Here is an 8,689-nt window from a genome sequence, read left to right as displayed (position 1 = left end):
CTATGGGACTACATCAAACTAAAAAGCTTCTTCACAGCAAAAGAAATCACTACCCAAACCAAGAGACCCCTCACAGAATGGGAGAAGATCTTTACATGCCATACATCAGATAAGAGTTTAATAACCAACATATATAAAGAGCTTGCCAGACTCAACAACAAGACAACAAATAACCCCATCCAAAAATGGGGGGAGGACTTGGACAGAATATTCACCACAGAAGAGATCTAAAAGGCTGAGAAACACATGAAAAAATGCTCCAAGTCTCTGATTGTCAGAGAAGTGCAAATCAAGACAACAATGAGATATCACTTCACTCCTGTGAGAATGTCCTACATCAGAAAAGGTAACAGCAGCAAATGCTGGAGAGGCTGTGGGGTCAAAGGAACCCTCCTGCACTGCTGGTGGGAATGTAAATTGGTCCAACCTCTGTGGAGAACAGTCTGGAGAACTCTCAGAAGGCTAGAAATGGACCTACCCTATGACCCTGCAATTCCTCTCCTGGGGATATATCCTAAGGAACCCAACACATCCATCCAAAAAGATCTGTGTACACATGTTCTTGGCAGCACAATTTGTAATAGCCAAAACCTGGAAGCAACCCAGGTGTCCAACAACAGATGAGTGGCTGAGCAAGTTGTGGTCTATATACACAATGGAATATTACTCAGCTGTAAAAAATGGTGACTTCACCGTTTTCAGCCGATCTTGGATGGACCTTGAAAAAATCATGTTGAGTGAAATAAGTCAGAAACAGAAGGATGAATATGGGATGATCTCACTCTCAGGCAGAAGTTGAAAAACAAGATCAGAAAAGAAAACACAAGTAGAACCTGAAATGGAATTGGCGTATTGCACCAAAGTAGAAGACTCTGGGGTGGGTGGGTGGGGAGAATACAGGTCCATGAAGGATGATAAATGACATAGTGGGGGTTGTATTTTTAAATGGGAAACTGGGGAATGTTATGTATGTACAAACTATTGTATTTACTGTTGATTGTAAACATTAATTCCCCAATAAAGAAATAAATTAAAAAAAAAAAAAGAAAAGAAAAACCTCTGGGGATGGCAGAGTGGTGCAGGCACTGTGTCTCAGTGATAGCCTTGATGTCTAAAAGTTAATTAAACCAAATTTAAATTAAACCTATCAATTTTTAATTTTTTTTTTTTGCCTCCAAGGTTATTGCTGGGGCTCAGTACCTGCACCATGAATCCACTGCTCCTGGAGTCTATTTTCCCCCTTTTGTTGCCCTAGTTGTTTTTATATCATTGATGTGGCTATTATTATTGTTGTTATTGATGTTGTTGGACAGGACAAAGAGAAAAGGAGAGAGGAGGGGAGGAAAGAGAGGGGGAGAGAAAGATAGACACCTGCAAACCTGCTTCACTGCTTGTGAAGTGACCCCTCTGCAGGTGGGGAGCCCAGGGCTTGAACTGGAATTCTTACCCTAGTCCTTGCACTTTGGGGCATGTGTGCTTAACCCATTGCACTACCACCTGACCCCCTCAATTTTTTAATATTTATTTATTTTCCATTTTGTTGCCCTTGTTGTTTTATTGTTGTAGTTATTATTGATGTCATCATTGTTGGATAAGACAGAGAGAAATGGAGAGAGGAGGGGAAGACAGAGAGGGAGAGAGAAAGAGAGACACCTGCAGACCTGCTTTACCACCTGTGAAGTGACTCCCCTGCAGGTGGGGAGCCAGGGGCTCGAACCGGGATGCTTATGTAGGTCCTTGATCTTTGCGCCAAGTGTGCTTTAATCCATTGCGCTATTGCCCAACTCCCTCTTTCTCTTCTTCTTCTTTTTTTTTTTTAAGATTTTATTTATTTTATTAATGAGAAAGATGGGAGGAGAGAGAGAAAGAGCCAGACATCACTCTGGTACATGTGCTGCCAGGCATTGAACTCAGGACCTCATGCTTGAAAGTCTAGTTCCTTAGCCACTGCGCCACCTCCTGGACCACCCTCTTTCTCTTCTTAAAGATTTTATTTATTGGGAGTCGGGCTGTAGCGCAGCGGGTTAAGCGCAGGTGGCGCAAAGCACAAGTACCGGCATAAGGATCCTGGTTCGAACCCCGGCTCCCCACCTGCAGGGGAGTCGCTTCACAGGTGGTGAAGCAGGTCTGCAGGTGTCTATCTTTCTCTCCTCCTCTCTGTCTTCCCCTCCTCTCTCCATTTCTCTCTGTCCTATCCAACAACGACGACAACAATAATAACTACAACAATAAAACAACAAGGGCAACAAAAGGGAATAAATAAATAAAATAAATATTAAAAAAAAGATTTTATTTATTTATGAGAAAAATAGGAGGAGATATAGAGAAAAAACCAGACATCACTTTGATAAATGTGCTGCCAGGGATCTAACTTAAGACTTCATGCTAGAGAGTCCAATGCATTATCCATTGGGCCACCTCCCAGACCACTTTCTCCCTCTCTATCTTTTTTTTTTTAATATTTATTTATTCTCTCTTGTTGCCCTTGTTATTTTATTACTGTAGTTATTATTGTTGTCATCGTTGTTGGATGGGACAGAGAGAAATGGAGAGAGGAGGGGAAGACAGAGAGGGGTAGAGAAAGACAGACACCTACAGACCTGCTTCACTGCTTGTGAAGTGACTCCCCTATAGGTGTGGAGCTGGGGCTAGAACCGGGATGCTTAAGCAGGTCCTTGCACTTCATGCCCAGCGCTTAACCACCCAACTCCCTCTCTCTCTCTGTCTTCCCCTTCCCTCTTGACTTCTCTATGTCTTTATCCAGTGAATAAATGAATAAACACATTTTTAAAAGGTGTTCGTTGCTGCTCTGAACTTTAGCTGGGGGTCTGCTGACTTCACATCAAGCCCCACTTCATAGTGGAAGCCTTCCTGGCTGCCTGGTCCAGGCCTGGCCCTGTGGCTCCTGTGGCCTGTCCTGATAGACACTTTCTGGCATTGCACCCAGGCAACTCCTGCTTTTACTTATTAACAGTGATAACCACCTGCTGACTACCTATCATGCCAGTCACGAAGGAACTTTTACAGCCTGTCGTCACCTTGTCAGGTGGAATTGGTGTCCTCACAGAGGCCAGGGAAGGGGGGTTCAATGCCACCCAGCTGGCACACCTGGTGTCATATCTCATGCCAGGTGTGTCGTGCACTGTTGACTCCAGACTGCCCTGAGCAGGGCAAAGGCTTGACACCTTGGGTCCCTGTTTTTGTCCTCAGGGATCACAACAGAGAACGAGGCTCTCTCTAAAATGCTGAGCCCTTTTCCCAAGTCCTGAAAAATTTACCCCCAAGAGCTGGAAAAATAACTCACCTGGACAGTGTGCCCGCTTTGTTGTGCCACTGCCACATGGGAGGAAGCTGCATTCTGTGGTTTTGGTTTCTTTCCCTCCCTCCTTCCCTTTGTAACCTTCTCCTCCTTCTTTTCCAAAGCACTGCTCAGCTCTTGTTTATGATGATGTGGGGGTGGGGGTGGGGAGTAAACCTGGGGCTTAGGAGCCTCAGGTGTGTAAGAGTCTCTTTGCATAACCATTATATTAAGAAAGCTATTTCAGTGCACCCCTTCCTTCCTTCCTCCTTTCCTTCTCTTCTCTTTCCCCTTCCTCCTTCTGTTCCTTCTTTTGCACAAGCACAATTTCATGGTTCCTGGACCTCTTCTTTCAGAGAGAGAGAGAGAGAGAGAAGGCACAACATCTGAGCCTCTCCTGGTGCTGCCATGATAATCTCATGTGGGGTCATGGCTCAAACCCAGTCCAAGCATGGCATATGCCATCTTTAGCTCCTTTAAAAAATTTTTTTAAATATATATTTATTTTCCCTTTTGTTGCCTTTTATTGTTGTTGTAACATAGGACAGAGAGAAATGGAGAGGGGAGGGGAAGACAGGGGGAAGGACACCTGCAGACCTGCTTCACCGCTTGTGAAGCGATTCCCCTGCAGGTGGGGAGCCCGGGGCTCGAACCGGGATCCTTACGCTGGTCCTTGTACTTCATGCCACGTGAGTGTAACCCGCTGCGCTACCTCTGGACCCCCCTTTAGCTCCTTTTAAAAATTATTTATTGGGTGGTCTGGGAGGTGGTGCAGTGGATAAAGCATTGGACTCTTAAGCATGAGGTCCTGAGTTCAATCCCTGGCAGCACATGTACCAGAGTAAAGTCTGGTTCTTTCTCTCTCTCCTATCTTTCTCATTAATAAATTTAAAAAATCTTTAAAAAATATTTTTTGGGGCTAGGCAGTTCAAGCCTTCTCTCCCCACCTACAGGGGGAAAGCTTCACAAGTGGTGAAGCAGGGCTACAAGTGTCTCTTTCCCTCTCTATCTCCCCTTCCCCTCTCAATTACTCTCTGTCCCTATCCAACAATAAATAAAGACATATGAAAAAACATTTACTTACTGTGGAAGACATTTTTTTTTTTTTTTGTCTCCATGGTTATTGCTGGAGTTTGGTGCCTGCACTACGAATCCACTGCTCCTGGAGGTCATTTTTCTCATTTTTTGTTGCCCTTGTTGTTGTGCTTGTAGTTGTTATTATTGTTATTGTTATCATAGCTGTTGTTGGATAGGACAGAGAGAAATGGAGAGAGGAGGGGAAGATAGAGAGGAGGAGAGAAAGATAGACACCTGCAGACCTGCTTCACTGCTTGCTAAGCGACGCCCCTGCAGGTGGGAAGCCTGGGGCTTGAACTGGGATCCTTACATCGGTCCTTGCACTTTGTGCCATGTGCACTTAATCCACTGCACTACTGCCCAGCTCTCTGGAAGACCTTTTCTTTAGTCATTTTTGTGGCAGGTGAGAATTCTACCACTGAACCACCCATGCAACTCTTTAGTCATTTTTGTTTACAACCAAAATTCCAGATGCTCAAAACTAGTATCATTGCCAGTAAGCTTCTCACAGACCCTGGAAAAAGTTTTGACCTTGCATCCCATGTGTTCTGCCATGCTTTAGCTAAGTGAACTTTTAGGAGCAGGCTACATCTAATTTTCAAACAAATTCTCTTGCCCATAATTTCACTTGGAGAGACCAAGTCCCCTAGGATCACATCACACACATAGCTGTCAGAACAGGGTTCCCGAGAGCTTTGCTTTATTTATTGCATGGCTTACTCCAGTTGGTTTAAAGACAACTCGCTTCCCACTGCATTTTTTTCTCCAATCATACACTAGCCAGAGTTGGATTTTCTGGAAAGCCTTTAGCTCAGGGGCAGGAAGGAAGATAATAATAGCTTTTCGACTGACACCCATATCCCTGTCCTTGGCTGCTATGACATTCAGTTCCTTCAGCTAAGCCTTTCAAGTAGAGACTGAGAGGTACCAGATTTGAACTCACCTGGCTTTGGGCTTTCATGTGGGAGGACTCTTAGAAGGGCTGGGTAGTGGTGAACTGTGTGCAAGGGCCCAGTTTCGAGCCCCAGTTCACCACTGTGAGTGGTGAAACAGTGCTGTGGGTGTCTCTCTTTCCCTCTCTACTTCCCTTTCCACTCCCAATTTCTTTGTCTCTATTCAAAATAAATAAATACAAATATTTTTAAAAGACTTTCATTGGGGTGGTCAGGCTGTAGCGCAGCGGGTTAAGCGCAGGTGGCACAAAGCGCAAGGACCGGCATAAGGATCCCGGTTCCAGTCCCCAGATCCCCACCTGCAGGGAAGTCGCTTCACAGGCGGTGAAGCAGGTCTGCAGGTGTCTATCTTTCTCTCCTCCTTCTGTCTTCCCCTCCTCTCTCCATTTCTCTCTGTCCTATCCAACAATGACGACATCAATAACAACAATAATAGTAACCACAACAAGGATAAAACAACAAGGGCAACAAAAGAGAAAAAAATAGCCTCCAGGAGCAGTGGATTCATAGAGCAGGCACCGAGCCCCAGCAATAACCCTGGAGGCAAAAAAAAAAAAAGGCTTTTGTTGATTTTTAGTCCTCTCTCTCTCACGCACACATACTTTGTTTAATATATTTTTATTACCATCAGGGTTATTACTGGGGTTCAGCGTTAACACTATAGATCCACCACTCTTGGCACCTATTTTTTCCCTTATTTTTATTGGCTAGGACAGAGAGAAATTGAGAGGGGAGAGGGAGATAGAGAAGGATAGAGAAAGACAGACACTTGCAGACCTGCTTCACTACTTGTGAAGTGTCCCCCCCCCTGCAGTTGGGGAGCAGGGGCTTGACCCCAGGTCCTTGAGCATGATAATATGTGCACTTAACCTGGTGTTCCACCACCTGCCCCCCTAAATTTTTTATTTCTTTTAAAAAAATTTTTAAAAATTATTTTCCCTTTTGTTGCCCTTGTTTCTTTTTTAAAGGTTTTATTTATTTATTTATTTATTTATTTATTAGAAAGATAGGAGAGAGAAAGAACCAGACATCACTCTAGCACATGTGCTGCCAGGGATCGAACTCAGGACCTCATGCTTGAGAGTCCAAAGGCTTATCACTACGCCACCTCCTGGACCACCCCTTGTTTCTTACTGTTGTTGTAGTTATTATTGTTGTTATTGATGTCGCCATTGTTAGGACAGAGAGAAATGGAAAGATGAGGGAAAGACGGGGAGAGAAAGATAGACACCTGCAGACCTGCTTTACCTCCTGTGAAGCAACTCCCCCTGCAGGTGGGGAGCCCGGGGCTCAACCGGGTCCTTTCGCTTCGTGCCATATGCGCTTAACCCACCGCACTACCACCAGATTCATTTTTTTATTTCTTTATTAATGAGAGAGAATGTCAGAGGGAGAGAGAGATATATGGGACAGAGGTCAGAGAAGCACTCTGGCATATGCAGTACCAGAGACTAAACTTGGAACCATGAGCTTACCACTCCAAAGTTCTACCACTACTCTAGTTTCCAGGCTAACTGGGCTCCTGTTTTTATTACTAAAATACTTATTTCCAGGCTGATAAAATAGTTCTTTGCCATGTATGAACCCCAGGTTTGAGCCCGGCCCCCACTGCATTGAGGAAAGCTTAGGTGCTGTGGTCTCTTTCACTCTCTCTCTACCTCTCTGTCTCTCTGTGTCTATCTGAAAACAACAACAAAATGTATTTCTTTGGCAGTGTTGGAGACTGAACTAGGGCCTTTTACCTGTATAGGTACCACAGCTGAGCAGCCTCTCCAAACTGATTTTCCTCATTCACTTCTTTTTTAGATTTACTTATTTATTTTGTTAATGAGGTGAAGGGAAGCATAGTGAGAGCCAGGAGAACCAGATCAACACACTGGTATACTTGATAATGAGGATTAATTCAGAACCTCATGCTTGAGGGTCCAATGTTCTATCCACTGCACCACTTCCAGGGTTGCTAATTCTTCTTTCTTTATTTTTTTATTTTTTAAATGTTTTTTTTTTATTGTCTTTATTTATTGGATAGAGACAGCCAGAAATCGAGAGGGAAGGAGGTGATAGAGAGGGAGAGAGACAGAGAGACACCTGCAGCCCTGCTTCACCACTCACAAAGCTTTCCCCCTGCAGGTGGGGACCGGGGGCTCAAACCCGGGTCCTTGAGCGTTGTAATATGTGTGCTCAACCAGGTGCGCCACCACCCGGCCCCTCTTTCTTTATTTTTAAAAAATATTTATTTATTCCCTTTTGTTGTCTTTTTTTGTTGTTGTTGTAGTTATTATTGATGTCGTTGTTGTTGGATAGGACAGAGAGAAATGTAGAGAGGAGGGGAAGACATAGAGGGGGAGAGAAAGATAGACACCTGCAGACCTGTCTCACCACCTCTGAAGTGACCCACCAGCAGATGGGGAGCTGGGTGCTCAAACTGAGGTCCTTGCGCCAGTCCTTGTGCTTTGCATCTCCTGCACTTAACCCGCTGCACTACCGCCTGACTCCCAATTCTTCTTTATTATAGGGAAAGAAAGGAGAGGAGAGACAGACAGAGACTGCTACTAAATTAAGGTTTCCTTGCCCAGCTCTCAGAGTGCCAACTAGTCAAAAAGACAAGGACTGGGACCAGTGAAATAGCTCACCTGGATAGTGCACTGCTTTGCCACATGCACAGCCCAGTTTCTAGCCCAGCCTCTACTTCATTGAAGGAAATGGTGCAGGGGTCTCTCTCTCATTCTCCCTCCTTCCCTCCCTCCCTCCCTCCCTCCCTCTCCCTCTTTCTAAAAAAAAAATGTTAAAAGTAGTTTATTTATTTATTTATTTACTATTGAATAGAGACAGGAATGGAGAGTGGAGGGTATGAGGGAAGGGGGAGTGTGAGAGAAGAAAGAGACCTACAGCACTGCTTCACTACCTGTGAAGCTTTTCTCCTGCAGGTGAGGACCAGGGGCTTATACCCAGGTCTTTGATGATTGTAACATGTGTGCTCAACCAGGTGCACCATCACCTAGTTCCTTGTCTCTTTCATATACTCTGCTTCTCTATCTGAAGAAAGAAAAAAAAAAGGCTGTTGCAGGGAATGCAAGTTTATTCCAGGTTGCCAGAGGAACATGGAAGATGGCAGATGTGGGTCTCAAGCACTTTGCTCTGAGGCTGAGTCTCATGGCTTATACAGGGCAGTGGCCAGTGTGTGTGTGTGTGTGGGGGGGGACAAGGGGTTCTGTCATATGACCATATGGCTGATGCCAAGGTCCTGTCACATCTGTCCATCAGGCTGCAGGCGGGGTCTCCTCAGCAGGTTATTTACTCATCTAGAAGAGGTCTGTGACAAGGAATGAATTACCATAACCAGTGCTCTGTGAAACTTCAA

This window comes from Erinaceus europaeus, chromosome 11 (assembly GCF_950295315.1).
Source record: "Erinaceus europaeus chromosome 11, mEriEur2.1, whole genome shotgun sequence".
Lineage (NCBI taxonomy): Eukaryota > Metazoa > Chordata > Mammalia > Eulipotyphla > Erinaceidae > Erinaceus > Erinaceus europaeus.
Note: the sequence above shows the minus strand (reverse complement) of the source record.